The 15,409-nt window shown below is 50.6% G+C and overlaps 1 protein-coding gene and 1 long non-coding RNA gene across 4 annotated transcripts in view; one reads left to right on the top strand and one right to left on the bottom strand.

Annotated features, from left to right (window-relative positions):
- MAPK4 (mitogen-activated protein kinase 4) overlaps nt 1–15,409 on the bottom strand; it is a 177,744-nt gene that overhangs the window by 71,785 nt on the left and 90,550 nt on the right. The window lies entirely within an intron of this gene.
- LOC116537355 lies at nt 3,986–10,458 on the top strand. The gene is made up of 2 exons (XR_004263086.1): nt 3,986–5,169; nt 8,014–10,458. It is a non-coding gene; the product is annotated as an uncharacterized LOC116537355 (long non-coding RNA).

Genomic DNA, 15,409 nt, shown 5'->3' with positions numbered 1-15,409 from the left:
ATAAAACACAGGAATACAAATTTCTACCCTCAGGACTCTGAACAACGGAGTTTCAGCTCTTAACTGTTTTCTCACTGACCCAGGCAACAGCTTATTTGAGGCCAGTTAACTGTTCTCTCACTCATCCAGCCTTTTAACAAGCAGAGGCAAACCAGAGATGAGATGGTGTGTGCCAACTGTCCCGTTCTGGGATTCCTGGGGCTCTGGTTTACAAATCAGCTTTGGAAAGTCTAAATTTAGACTCACCTCCCCGTCTGCTCAGATCCTCCCAAACCTCGTGCTGTCGACTTTCCACAGGAACTAGCTCCCCAGCAAGGGGCTGACATTTCCCAGACGCTGCTTTCTTCCCTGTCCTGAACACTCTGAAACATAGAGGAAGCCCTTCTGCCGGGGAGCCGACGTTCCCAGCTGAGCAGGCTATGCACTGCACGGTTCTAGGTGTCACCATTCATATCGTAGTCAGTCTGACTCCAAGGCTTGTGATCCTGGTGAGTCACTGTAGTCTATATGAATGAAGTTCTCTAGACCAGGGATTGGCAAACTTTATCTATAAGGAGCCAGAAAATGAATATTTTCATGTTTGTAGGACATACAGCCTCTGTTGAAACCACTCAACACAACTTAAATCTGCCTTTATAGCACAAAAGCAGCCACAGACAATACCCGAACAAATGAGCATGGCTGCATTTCAGTAAAACTGTATTTACAAAAATATGTGCTGGGCCAGATTAGGGCTGTGGGCTGCAGCTCGTGGACCTCTGCTCTAGACTCCACGGGAACATCCTCTAGTTTCACTCACAGGCAGTCCCTGAAGCGTGTTGGCACCCGGGCCCCTTTCTGGTTCCTCCTGCACTGTACTGTTTCCTTCCTCTTGGACTCAGTCTTCCTGTTGCCCCTCATGGTGACACAATCTCAGGCCTGCCCTCCTAGGGAGCTACCCTCAAGGTGAGGCTTAGTTCAGTTCATCTGCAAATTCGATGCCCTCAGAGCCCAGCTCTCAACTTTCCAAACACTACCTAATCTGGCCTAAAGGTCCCCTCTAGTTCTGCAATTCTATGGGACAGCTGATGTGCCTCACCCCTCAACCCCACTTGCATTTTAACAGAAGCCTTCTGGAGAGATGGCAAAGGGGGCATGATGAAGGTGGCGAAGCTGTGTGTACCGAGGGTTTATCGCAGGTCAAGGGCTTCACCTGATTATTTCCGTTGGGTCTCACAACCACCCTGTGAGGTTGATATCATTCTCCATGGAGCTTCAAGAGGGAAGTGATTTGCCTAGTCATTCTCTGGCAGGTGAAGAATCTGGGGTGTCAACTCAGGTAAGTCTGAGTCCAAAGCTCATGCTCTAATCACCACAATATCTCAGCCCCAGTGGGTGACTCTTACCACAAACCATCTAGGCTCAGTGTGAGTTTTCGGGCCCAGTGAGGGAAAAATGTGGGGCAGGCACACCTTGGGGTTTGTCTCAAAGCAAGAGGCGGCCACCTTTTCAGCCTGTGTGCAACCCAGTATAGAGGCCACAGTAAGCCCATTCTATGAAAAGAGAAACTGAGAAATAGAACGTTGAAATAATATTAAAAGTAGAGTAAGAAAAATCTTGAATTTAAGCAACTACGCCCCCACTTTCCATCAAGTTCTTGACCTCTAACTGTGAACTTGGCCATGCTGGAACCCACGGCACTGGGGCTGGTCATCCTGGGGATGAGCTGGCTGACTCGCAGGCATCTGAGTAGCACGACCTGTAGCCAACACCGACGGTGGCCACCTACCCAGGAAACATTTCTGCTTCCTACTTACGAACAAACCGGGTCTGGTTCAGCCATCAGGCGGCTGAGCCCAACCCAGGAATGACTCACAGTGGGTCTACGCCAGGGTTTCTCAGCCTCAGCACCGTCAGCACTCGAGCCACATAATCCTTAGCCATGGGACTGTCCTGTGCATGCCTGCGTGTTTAGCAGCATCCCTGGCCTTGGCCTCCTAAATGCCAGCCACACCCCCAAGTTGTGACAACTGAAAGTGTCTCCAAACACTGACAAATCACCTGTGGGGGAGGCAGAAAATCACCTCTGGATGAAGATCCCTTGTCTAAATCAGCAGTTTTCAACAGTGTTGGTGTTGGCATTGAGCGGGGTGCCTCTGACTCAAGGTCAAGCTGTTGGCCAGGGCTGCAGTCATCTCAAGGCTCAAATGGGGGAAGATCTGCTTCCAGGCTCGCTCAGGTGATTACACAATGACTCCGGGCTCGGCTTCTGCAGTTCTCTCCATGTTTTGTGGGACTGTACCACACACGATTGCTGGAAGTTTAACAACTCTGGTCCCAACCCACTAAATACCAGTAGCGCTCCCTAGTCCCTGGGTCAGACTCACATTTCCCAGAGTCCCAGGAGGCAATGTCATCTCCCAAACCCACCTCGGCTGAGGACCATGAATCTAAACCAACTGTGGTAATACAATTCCCTCTTGGCAATGATTGCTTTAGGGTGGTCATGTGATCCTGTCCTGGACAACAAGCCTTAAGGGAAAGTCTGCCGAGGGGGGTCCTAAGGGAAAAGGTTTCCTTCTTAAGCAAGAAGAAACCCGACTTCCTGTTTGCAGATGTGGTGATAGAGGAAGTGGTGTTGGTGCTGCTGCAGATGCCTTGAGGCCACGTGGGGAGGTGGCGGAGGAGCACGGGACCTTGCTGGCATCGCTGAGGAACTGAGCCACGCCTGCAACTACCCACCTCCAGCTTTCTTGCCAAGAGAGACTGTGAAGCCATACTGCTGTTGAAGACATTTTTGCTTTGGACTTTTACATTTTCTTTTTTCACTTGAGGGGCTGAGATGATCTAACGACAGTAACTTGCCCTTTGGGAAGGAGGGAACTCCCCACCCAGCATCTGATGTTCCTTCTGTAAATATCTCCCTCAATTCTTTCCTCTAACCACCCCACCTTGGAGAGATGAAGTGCTCCCTAGTCCCTGGGTCAGGCATATGGTTGGTCTAAATGCAAACTAAAGAGATGTAGAACACATAGCTTCTGACCTCAAGGAGCTTATATTCACATTGGGGGAGTGGAACCACAGCAATAATTATGGAAACAATGCAGGAACATTCAGGGACTGTGTGATCGCTACTGTAAGTGCAGCAGGAAGCGGGGTGAGTCTGATCAGAGAGGGTCCTGGAGGATGTGGAAGGCAGCTTCCCAGATGGCCCAGTGATCCTGGTTTTCAGGCCCTGTGCCACCCCCTTCCCTTAAGTGGGTGCTGGACTCACTGACTCATTTCTAAGGAATAGAATTTGGTAGAAGGAATGGGATGCCACTTTGGAGACCAGGTTATAAAGAGCCTGTAGCTTACATCTCAGGTAACCACTCTCTCCTGTTCGCTCTTGGGGAAGCCTCTGCTCCTTCCTGAGGCAGCCCTGTTGGGAGACTCCTGGGAGTTCTCAGAAATCGATCTGCTGGCCACTGCGTGAGTGAGCTTGGAGGCAGCCCTTCCCTGAGTTGAGCCCTGAGTGAACTATAGCCCAGCCAACAACTTGACTGACACCTCAGGAGACACCTCGAGTCAGAGGCACCCAACTAAGCTGTGCCCAGATTCCTGACTCTCAGGAGCTGCGTGGTAATTAATGTTGTTTTTAAGCCAATAAATGTTGGGACATTTGTAACACAGCAATAGCTAAGTAATGGAGAGGAAGCGCCCAGAGATCTGCATTTCTTGACTTTCTAAAATGGAGAAGAAGCCTTGGAAAGTCCCTTTGGGTCTGGGGTCCTGGGTCTCACCTGGCATGGATGTCATTCGATTCCAAAGCCAGATAGAACTGTGGAGAGGAGGGGAACCTTATCTTTCTGTTTTCACTGATGTAACCCAGGGCCCAGGGTAGTGTCTGGCACACAGAGAGGGATCCAATAAATGAATATCAGTGGACACAGCAATGGCTCCATGTTTGCAGTAAGATTTTGGTCATGACAAAGTACAACCCACATGGAAAGACAAATTTAAAAAGCATCCCTGACGCCCAGAAAAGAAAGCTTTTTAAATCCTTTTAGAGTGAGCAGGGGCTGAAGGCAGGAGTTCAAGGGAGGAGGCCACACAGGCCCCCAAAAGCATGATGACCAGAGGCATTTCCTCACCGAAGAACGAACTGCTGTGTAGTCACTGATCTTTACCATTGAGACTCAGCTGGGTCTCACTGTCAGCAGCGGCAGGGGGACCCCCAGGAATCAGGAGAAACAATTTTCCCTGGGCTTCCTGCTTTTGAAATTAAGCGCTGCTCCCTCCACCCCGGAGGTGCGCAGGCTGCAGTGGTTCACGTGAAGTGATCTGTGCGTGCTCAGGAACTCATTTTCCTTTGCAGAAACCCTGATGCATGGGCAGATGGCTGCTCCTAATGGTGCTGCCCGTGATACCAACCTCGGGCTGCATCCCCTATGCCAGGGCCTCTCTCATGCCCAGCACCACTCCCAGCCCAGGACCTGGGATGACCCTTCACACACACCAGCCAGCAGGACACCAACTGACCGGAGCCAAAGCCCAGCTTAGTCTCGAATAAACAGGTCTCAAGCAGAGGGGCCACTGACAGGCTCTGCTGCCCAGGACGGGCCCCAGGTGAGCCTTCTCCCCCTGGGACGCTTGAGCCTGGGGTAACTGCACACATCTTAAGGTCCCTGGGAGGCAGTGATGCCACCCACCCTGGATTGTGTTTCCCTTACACGATTTTTTAAAGAACACACCTGTAGGGACACTGCTGAGAAAGAAACAGGAGGGGACCCTGTTGTCTTCAACTCCCTGAGGTGGGGTAGTTAGAGGAAAGAATTGAGGGAGAAATTTCCAGAAGGAACATCAGATGCTGGGTGGGGAGTTCCGTCCTCCCCAAAGAGCAAACTCTAGGAGCGTTCGGGCTTTGCTGTTTTTCCTTTTGAAAATTACGTAACCAGCCAGGGAGAACAAAGCCTTCCCATGCCTCTCAGCGATACTAAAATAGCACGGAGAGAAATTCCGGCTACCTCATCGGAACTCCAGCTCCACATCAGCAAAGCAGGGGAAGGGGAGCATCTGGGTCCCTGTGTGAGAAGTCTGGGTGCTGGTGGCTGCAGGCACAGTGCCAGCTGCACAGAGTCCCCTGCCCAGGATGGAGGCTGAGAGTCCAGCTTCTGGTCCACAAGTGTGCAAGGGAGCGTGTGCACGCAGGTGTGTAAATCCTTTTGATTTTAAATGACTCCAACAACATTTAACCTTTGCAGATTCAAGGAGAAACTTCTTGTTCTCGTTTTTAAGGAAGGATATCTGAGCTAGCAGAAGATGGTGGCCTCTTTCAAAATCTAAATCAGTGCAATTATGACTTCAGTGGCTAAATAAGGTGAGGCCCTATTTGGGGCTGGCTTTGTTTGGGCTGTGTTCTGAAGGGAAGTGATCCCAGCCAGCTCTGAGCTTCTCAGAGGCAGAGCGTGCGTCTTTAATTCTCCCACACTTGCCTCAGTACTTGTTGAACAGTGCCTGCAGGCCACTGTGCCTTCCCTGCATTGGGAGATACCGCTGTGAGCCCATATTTAATAAGCTATCATGGGAATGCAAAAATTCCCACGGCAGCTCAGCGGTTAGACCTGTGCTTTCTTGCCAAATTTGGGGGCCCATTCATGAGACCACTTACTTTCTACCTGCAGGGTTAGCCCATGGCAGGAAGGCTCAAACATCCTTGGCTTATAGCTACATGAGTCTGTATCATCTTGCTTTAGACCAAAAATGGCAAATGTGTGCTGTATGTACTACTATTACTCCATTGTGTGCCTATGACAGACATTGATAATCAGTCATGACTCTCTTCTGATGAGCCAGGAGAATCCAAAAGTCCTTTTAAAACAGCCCTCCCAAGAGCCTTTGCCAAGCGCCCAGAGCTGGCACTTGGGCGGAGCCTGTCTGCATCGGTGGCCTTGACTCTGACCTCATGCTCCCATTGCCAACCGGGCTCTTTCGTTGTCTCTGGCACCAAGCTCTGCCTTGTTCCCCAGGCACACAGTCCAACTCAGCTGGCATATATTGAGAGCCTCCTAGGTGCTAGGTATAGTCATACACATTCAACAACGTTTAAATAGAAGTTTCATTAGTTACACTGTGAGGTAGGTATAACTCTTCTTAGTAGATTAATCAACTCAGCACAGTGTGTGGTGCACAGTAGGTACCCTGCAGGTGCCCGTTCTCCTCCCCTTCCGTTTTGCAGAGAGTTTAAATGACCTTCTCAAGGTCACACACTACAAGGCAGAGTCTGGGTTCTAATTCAGGCTTGGTTCCAACACCAGCGAACTCTGTCATCTCCCATGGGGCTTTGGGGCTTCCTGTTACGGAGCACTCTTGAGCATCCTTGAGTTCTTGCTTCCGTTTTCCCATTTTTCCCAGTTCCTCGGGGAAGGATTGACCTTGCTTCCTTAACTCATCTTGGGACCCGACAGCCTTCTCACTGTCTCTAGCCTCTGATCTCTACTCACCAGCCATAAAAGACCTCAGTTCAGCCCATAGATAATGTCCTGTTTCCCTTGCCTCTGGGCCTTCACACTTGCTGTTCCTTTTGTCAGGAAAACCTGTTCTTTTTGTTAGGGAAACTGCCCCCCTTCTCTTCATCTGGTTCTTTTTTTTTTTTTTTTTAAGACTAGGGTCTCGCTCTGTCACCCAGGCTGGTGTGCAGTGAGTCAAAGCTCACTGCAGCCTCAAACTCCTGGGCTTAAGAGATCCTCCTGCCTTAGTCTCCTGAGTAGTCAGGAATACAGGTACACACCACCATGTCCAGCTAGGTTTTTCTTTTTTTAAACTTTTGTAGACATAGGGTTTTACCATGTTACCCAGGCTGGTCTAGAACCCCTGGGCTCAAGCAATCTTCCTGCCTCAACCTCCCAAAGCGCTAGGATTATAGGTGTAATCCACACCAAGCCACTCATTCTTATTCATCCTTTAGGTCTAAGTTTAAATGTCCCTTCCTCCAGGAAGCCTTCCCTGATATTTCCTTTCCCTTCCCAGACTAGCTTATCTGTTCAGGCTGTGACCCCCTCTCAGTCCTTTTATGGCCCTTTTTTCTCTGTTTCAGTTTTAACTGCTGTGTTTGGTGTTTGACTGGAAGTGCAAGGAGGGCAGGGGCTCTATCATGTGCATCCTCTATTCTCAGCACCTAATTCCTAACCTATCACATCAATAATAACATCTGAGCAGTGCAAATGCATTCTCAGAAGCTCCATACTCCACACCGTCATTTACAAATTCAAATTTGTAATACTCACTTCTTTCTACCCCCTGAGGGATACTAACCAGACACGAGAATTTCAGAAGTCTTATCTGATTTAAATCCTGGATTCAGTCCCTTTACATTTCATAGAGTTCTTGACTTCCTTCCACCCAGCCCAGCCTGCCTCTCGTCCAGGTGCACCGGCTCCTTATCCAGCACGTGCATGGCTACCTCCTACTATTCCCGGGAGGCTAATCATTTGCAGGGGTTATGCTCACAGCCAACAAGAAATCATTCCTAAAGCAGAAAAAAAAGCAATTCCTCTCCCAGAGATTGCATCTCCCTGTTTTCCGGTAACAGAAATCACATTTTGACAGCTCAGGTCAACAATCCCCAGACCATACGGGGCTATCACAGTCCAGGAAAGCCAGGAGGCCTGGATTCTGCTCCTGCCACTGCCTATGGGCACTGCAGCAAGGAGTCTCCTCTCTGTGAGGTAGGAATAACCACACGGCCCATTACTCATGGGAGAAGAATAAACGGGCTGGCAATACTGACGTGCTTCCAAAAGTAAGTACAGTCATGACCACAACCCAGTTACACCAAAATGAACAGCACCCGTCGTGACATTAAGTGGGCCGTAGGGGCTGGAAGTGCGAGTCCTTCTCACGCCTTGGGCAAGTCTCAGCATGCCTCCAATAGTGCGGTGGCCTTCACACAGAAGAGCTGAAACCACCGCACATGTGTTTTGAGTTTCTTTTCTGTGAGAGTTGGGAATGGAGGCTGGGGGGATCAGGCTACATTATCCCTCTCTTTTCTTCCAGCACATGCAGAGACATCCAGCCTGGGGTGTGGGGTACTGAGGATTGAATCTACAGTGAACTGCCATCTGGCTAACCAAGTCCATTACAGCGACACCATCGCTCGGTTCTGACTTCCGGACTCTGCCGCATGTGTTCGCTGCCCTCCCTTTGGCCCTCCTCTGTGAGTGTCTCCTTCATGGAAAGGTTATAAAACCCTGAGAGTCAGACCCACATGCCACAGAGATCACATGGCAGGGATGTGAGCGCTGGAGAGGAAACGTGTGGCTGTACACTTGTTTTTGCACTTTGCTCCCTGCTCTAGCCGGAGAGACACCAGGGAGTGCTTTGGTCTCCCAGGAACAAAGAATCCCCTGCAGGCCTGTAATGTATTCCACATACCCACAAGCCTCATAGCCGTGATGGTCAGGGCCCCTGGAGGCCATCGGACCCCAGTGTACACGGTGAGAGAGGGAGAGAAGTGGTCAGCCTCCAGGTGAAGAGCTCCCTGGAGGGAGAAGATGACAAAGCATGAAGCTCCGCAGCCTGGGAGTGGAGTAGACAAGAAAGCAGTGGAGCTCATGGAACCAGGGAGATGGGCAGTGGGGAACCCACTCTGAGCTCTCAGACAGGTGAGGCAAAGAACAGGAGCCTTGATGGGGACGTGCCTTCCCAAGCAGCACCTGCGTTCCTTGCTGGTTTGATTTCATGCTGAAAAAGGTGACCATCCAGCCTTCAGGCATTCGTCAGTTCATATAAATTAAGAGCAGGAACACAGGCAAGTGAAGAGCAGAAAAGGGAAAGGACTCTTCCAAGGTCACTCCTGTTTTTGGAGCAGGCCCATTCCATTTTGGCATTTCTTGGGCTTCAGGCTGATCTTATGGGGTGTCCTCCATCAGGTGAGGAAGGGGAACCTGACCCAGCCAGCAAAGTCTCATGCACAGCCAGGACTGGCCAACTGCAAAGGACCAGCTCCTCTTCCTCAAATAATTAAGTCAGAACTTTCTATGAGGAAACAAAGAGTCACATACTGTCCATATGGTAGCGGCTACCAGCATTCCAAACCAGAATCCTCTCCCTTCACCAGACCAGAGCTGGAGCCAGGCTGCCCTCAGGGAGCGATGGCGGGAGGGGACTGGGAATTAGCCCTGTCGTGCTAGCACAGCACCTGACCTCCAATGGGGCCCAGCCAGTGTTTGTTGGGTGGGGAGAGCATCAATTCATTCTAGTGTGATATTGGAGAGCCAAGACCCCTTAAGGCCAGGTACAAAAGATACCTCTGTTTAGGTATAATCAAAACAGTGAATTAATCATGGGAATGTGGATGGTCTTATGCCCACATGCATCCGTGGGAAATAAAACACTCAGGATCCCATGAAAAGAGCCAGGGTGCGGGTCCAGGCTGAGGGAGCAGAGCTGGTGGAGGAGCTAGGGAGAGGAAAAGAGAGAGAGAGGAAGGGAGGGGGTAGTGGAAGGGGGGCAACGGGTAGAAAGAGGTCAAGAGTGAGGAACACGGCAGGACCTTACTTCCAGCCTCAGAGGCAGCTGCCCGCCTTCTTTCTGAGTTGCTTGGCCGTCATTAACACTCGGGACACACAGACAGATTATTCTCACTGCCTGGGAGCCTTGGATATACACATTTGATATAGTCCTCAATGCAGAAAATGCTGCAACCTTGACAACGGCAGCAGCACGTTAGCTTGACAAATGCAATCCTGCCAGCAGCCAAGAACCCCACAGTTCTCCCAGGTACTGGGAGTCCAGGGCAGGAACCGGATTTAACCTGCAAAGTGTAGTTACTTCACTGGGAACCCAGATCAGGACTGGCACCCCAGCCAACGCACTTGGACGTTTGGCCTGCAGCGGGCTGGATATTGACGCACTAAAGCATTCCTTTGCTTCTACACACTCCAGATAAATGAACCTCAGGGTTTTATGAGTTCTCAAGAACCAGCAGAAGCCAGGCTCTGTCTTCCTGGGGTCCTTTTGTGCTGGGAACAAGAGGAAGTCAGTGGGTTTGGGGAGGGGACTACCTGGGGAAGGTCTCAGCCACCTCCCCGGCTTAAGTATAGTCCTACTTCCAAGCTACCCATTGGGAGGAAGAGTATTTGATAATATTGCCTTTAACCCAATGCCATGGGTCAGGGCAACTTGGGGCTCAGAAAAGTACTTAAGGTGGTCAGCTTATACGCGTCATGCACAGAGCTTCCTTAAGGAACACACCTGAAGAGGTAAAGGCTGGACAGGGGAAGGAGGGTCTGGATCAGGTCATCATAGGCAGGAGGAGCTGTCTCTCCCGTGCTGGTCACTTCCCACCTGGAGGAAGTCAGGTGAGGCTGCTGTCACCGAGCATGGCAGGAGGGGACAGAACCCTCACCTTTCCAGCACAAGTCTTCTGGGTGGGAAGCAGATTGCTTTTAGAACTAGGCTTTATTATACTGCCAATGACAAAATCATTTTCTTTTTTCATGGAGTGATGTCAATTGTTTTTTGTTCTGAATCAATTTCAGCCACCTGAATTGCAAATTAGGATCCCATGTGTGGGCAGACAGAGGGTCTGAGGACACCTCAAGAGACCTAGCCTCAGAATGCCTGAAGAGCAACCCAACGTGGGTCTCCCACGGGACTGAGCCGGTGACTCCTAGGGGGTCAGATCACCGGGGCTGAGGTGGAGGATTGGCGCTCAGGGCCTACCCTTGTCCCTAGGTTTTGTTTTATATAAGGCGAGTGTTTTTCCGACATAAAACAAAAAGCAAAACAAATCACTGACTCTGAGAGTGATCCTTTTCACTCTGTGGATGATTCTGTCCTTTCTTTGACATGAATGCATGGAGTCCCAGCTTCAACTCTACCCTCACCCAGGCTCCAAGGATGTAAGGTTCCCTTTGCCTTCCTTTGAGTTGTCAGCAAAGGTGGCTGGGAGTAAGGCCTAGGACAGTCTTGCTGTCCTTCTCCCATGAGGCTACCTCCCAGGGCAAGCGTGTAAGGGCGGTGAGCAGGGTAAGGTCACAGTCAAGCAGGGAGGTGAAGCCTTGTCGGGGAGATACTACAGCCTGTCCCCTTCCATCCATAGGCCCAGGACATCTCTAAATATCTAGATTCTACATCATGCCACCTCTAGCTTTTGCCCCCTGCAGGAGCTGGGTGTGAGAACCATTCACTTTTGCTTTCCTGCAGCAGAGAGCACCTTAGGCCATGGCATCCCTCCATGAATGTGTTCAGGAGAAGCCCTGCAGTGCTCTCTCTGCCTCCCTGCTGCATCCCCTGCAGGCCCTCCTCCTTGCCTCAGTGATTCTTAAAACATATCTGTTCATTTCATTCTGTGGAGAAGGTTTTTTGAAGAGCTCTCCGCTGCCCCACAAGTTCTTCACACGCAAACTCTTCACACAGCCCCCATGGCCATGCCTGAACTGGTCTTCCCCACTCTCCAGAGGCTGCCTCCCACACCACAGCCACACAGAATGAGGTGATCTTCCCTGACTCACCACATTCTCCACACATGCAGGGCCACCTGCTTGTGACCCTGTCCTCTCTGCTTGCTTGGAGCAACCCTGCTCATGCTGTGCTAAAATGTCACCCTCACGCCTTCACAGTTAACATCCTTCCAGTTCAGAGCACAACGCACATGCCCAGAGTGCTTCTCCTTCTCTCTCTCTCTCTCTCTCTCTCTCTCTCTCTCTCTCTGTCTTTCTTTCCACCATACTGGGAATCTCAAGAGCAAAAGTGTGCTTTCTAGATTTACGCTTATACCCCCAACCATGTGTGGTTCTTGGCATGTAGTAGATGCTCAATAAAAAGTTGATGAATAAAAGATGCTGCAGGGGTGGGAATGGGTCTAGGGGCTTGAAAGCAGCAAGTGTTTGGAAGAGGTGCTTGGGGGAAGTGAGTTGTAAAGGTGCCCTTCCCTGGAGGGTGTGACTTGCTGGGGGAACCATGGGTCAGCTCTGTAGGATGACAGCAGGGTTCTAAGAGGACAGGAGGGAACAGCAGAATGAATGGTTGAACACTGCACACCAGGCGGGGCTCACAGAATACAATGGCGCAGCAGGCAGGAGATGTGGCAAAGGATGGAGGGTGGGGAGGTCAGGGAGGAGCTGGGCGAAGTGTGGAAAGAGGAGTAAACTCAGTAGGGGTGTGAGAGTTCAGTGGCACCCAAAGAAGCTGGGAACAGAGAAGGGATCGGGCTGATGGTGGAATCCAGGTAACGGCACGCACTCTCTCAGGCATCCCGCACAGGCAAGCCTTCAAACCGCACGACCAGCTTAAAACAAAGCCTGGACAGCAACTGCACGCCACTCCCTCGGGTGTTCATTTCCTTTTCTTCTTCTCCAGCCTTTCCGATCATCACAGGGACAAGCTCAAGATGCTGGATCCGGGTTGTTCACCCAAGCCGAGCGCCAGTTACATCCTCAGGCTCGTTTCTCAGCCTCCCTCCCTCAGGCGCAGCCGCACCACGTGACGTTGTGTAGCTTACAGACCATCTTCAATAAATTCTCCTTACGAATCATTTTGCCTGATTCTTCTGGAAACCTCAGCTGCCATAGACAGTTCTTTTATTGTTTGGTAACCCCAAGGGTAGCAATAAAATTGAGATGAAAACACATTTGCAGAGCAACTTTCACTGTCCAAAGCACTTGCATGCAGCATTATTGAATATTTAATACTTTCATGTAATATTTATCGAGCATCACCATGTACCAGGCAGTGAGGATCCAGTCTTGGGCCCCATGGAACTTACAGTCTGGGGGGGCAGGGACAGGTGTGATGCAAATAATGGCAAAAATTGTGACTGCAGATGATTACAACTGTGATAGGTATATGATGGAAAAGTACAGGATGGAGGTAGCAAGGAGACGATGACTTTGGGGGAAACAGCAGGCTCCCTGAAGAAGTGACATTTAAATTGAAGAGTGAGTAGAGGGTAACCAGGAGGTGGGCAAAAGTCCATACCATGACATTGAGAAGTCTGTTGCTAGGGGAACAGAGAGACGGCTAGAGGGATAGGTCCTGTGGGGCCACGGGAGGCCACAGGTAGAAAAACGAGGTTCAGGAGAGAAGTGGGACTGGAGGGGGACGACCTATGTGCTCCCCTGTGAGAAAGCTTGAGCAAGGGGCATCATCATTATCTGTCCTGTGAGGACACAGATGCTTCCTGGTTGGGTCCGCTGGAGCCCTGGGGACAGAGATCACTGCGGGCCCTGCTGAAAGTCTTTGCAGTCCCCAAGCCTCTGTAATTCCATCTTGTCTATGCTCGGTGCCACTCTGCTCCATTCCATGCTCCCAGCGGGACCCCTCACTCGGGATGGCCAGCTCCAGGGTGCTTCCGGGGTACCGAGTACCCAGGAACAGAGTAGATGAAGTCACTCTGACCACCAGTTACAGCCAAGGGTAAGTGACCCTTGCAGTGCCTCATTTAAAAAAAATAAAGATGCCCATGCGAGTTGCTGGCAAATGATGGGAGAAGGCAAAGCCTCATGGAGGAAGAGCTTCAGTGACAGCCATGGCTGGAGAGGGAAGGGAAATCTCTGAGAGGAGGCGACTCCAGGGGCAGTACAGCTGAGAACCTCTGGCTTAAAAAAGACAACACCGGGCTCAAGTCTGACCTCTGCCACTTACAGACGCTGTGAGGTTGAGCCTCAGTTTCCTCACCAGTTAGCTGGAATCGATGCCTTCCATTTTTATCCCACAGGGTTTTTGTAAGAGTTAAAAGCAGCAGCTATGAAGTCAGTGTGAAAAGTAAAAATATCACACAAAAGACGGCAATTCAGCCATCTATATCTATCATATAGCTATCATTTACCTTCTAAACCAGACAGTAATAACAGGAAACACCAGGCTTCATCTCATTTAACTTCAAAAGGACACTCCCAGGAACATGCCATTATCACCTTCACCTTACACCTGGGGAAACTGAGGTATGTGCAGGTTTAGAAACTTGCCTGAGCACACCCATCTGGAAGGGGGAGGAGCTGGGCCCCAACCCTAGCCTTCCACGCTCTGACGCCATGACCTCAGCCATTAGGCTCTGCTGAGTGAATTCAATGCCCAGGACACCTACTAAGAGCTGTCCGGACCATGGGCCAGTGTGCTGACAGACACAGTTAAATTCCCATTAGCTTGCCATGGGCCCCTTGACAGGGACCGCCCTTCTCCCGCTCTGCTTCCTTTTGAGGTAAGAACAGTAATCCCATAAGTGGGCTCGTTGTAGAAAAAAAAAATTAAAACAAGGTAACTGTGGCTCCCACTGCTGATGTGAAATGGCTGTGACGGTACATCGTGTTTAATAATAACACACGTTCATGCACTGATTCTCACAAACCCATCTCTCCTTCAACCCAAACACAGCAAAATCATCTCTGCCACCATTGAGAGCTCATGGTGCTGTCATTTCTGAGGCCACTATGGATGGCGCGTTGGCATTCATCTCTCTTTAATCCCATTGCCGTAGATGTTCAGTAGAAAGCTCCCTCGCCTCCAAGCCCTTCTTTTGCCATATCCTGTATTCCACCAGTTCTCCTGCCACTCTCTCCCAGCCACCCACTCCCTGGCCTGCAGGCCTCTCTTTCTCCCCCCTCCCTCACCTTCCCTCGAGATGGCGCTCCCTTGTGAGTCCCCAACCCATCCCTTATCCTCCACTGCAAGTTTGAGCAGTGTCCCCTCAGAACAGCCACGTGGGAGTTTCTAGAAGAGGACGGGGATGGGAGTGCGTGGGATGATGGGGGAATAGCACGTCTTATGCAAATGGTGAAAACGCCTATCGGCCTGGTTCCAAGGTCGCTTGCTGTTCCTTTTCTTTCTCTGCGATGCCCTCTCTTCCTCCTTGTCAAACACTCATACTCTTCCCTGTTAGCACCCACACTGAGGATTTGAGCTCAGCCATCTCTACCAAGATACAGAGTTCCTTTTCCCAAGGGATCCGTATGTTATGCTTTAGCTCTACGGAATGAAAATCTACGTCCTGGTTATAAATGTTAGGCATCACCTTGGCTATTTTGGCAATGGGGGGAATGGCTTTTGGCACATTAAAAAAGACATTATAGAGGCTATTTCCTGGGCTTGGAGAGCAAAAAGAGGGAGGGGAAAGGAGTCCTTCGGAGCAGTCTGGGTGGTGAGGAAGGGGGCTTCAGTGGTTTCATGCAAGCCTCAAGTAATCCCACAGTTTTAGCTCCTCCCACCTGCTGGCCTTGGCTCTCGTTGACCTCAGTCTAGGGCCTCTCTAGATGTCCATGGGGCTGATGGCATCCTCCATGGCTGCCCCCGCCCCTACCCTCTCCTCACTGTGCAGTCTGGTCCAAGACAACTGAATTCTTTGCCTTTCAGAGATGTCTTAACCTCCCTTGTCCTCTGACTCTGTGTGTCTGTCTGTCTGTCTGTGTGTGTGTGTGTGTGTGTGTGTGTGTGTGTGTGTGTGTGTGTGTGT

This window comes from Sapajus apella, unplaced genomic scaffold, assembly GCF_009761245.1.
Source record: "Sapajus apella isolate SASKATOON/1434 unplaced genomic scaffold, GSC_monkey_1.0 scaffold109, whole genome shotgun sequence".
Classification (NCBI taxonomy): domain Eukaryota; kingdom Metazoa; phylum Chordata; class Mammalia; order Primates; family Cebidae; genus Sapajus; species Sapajus apella.
This window is presented reverse-complemented; position numbering and strand designations above follow the sequence as displayed.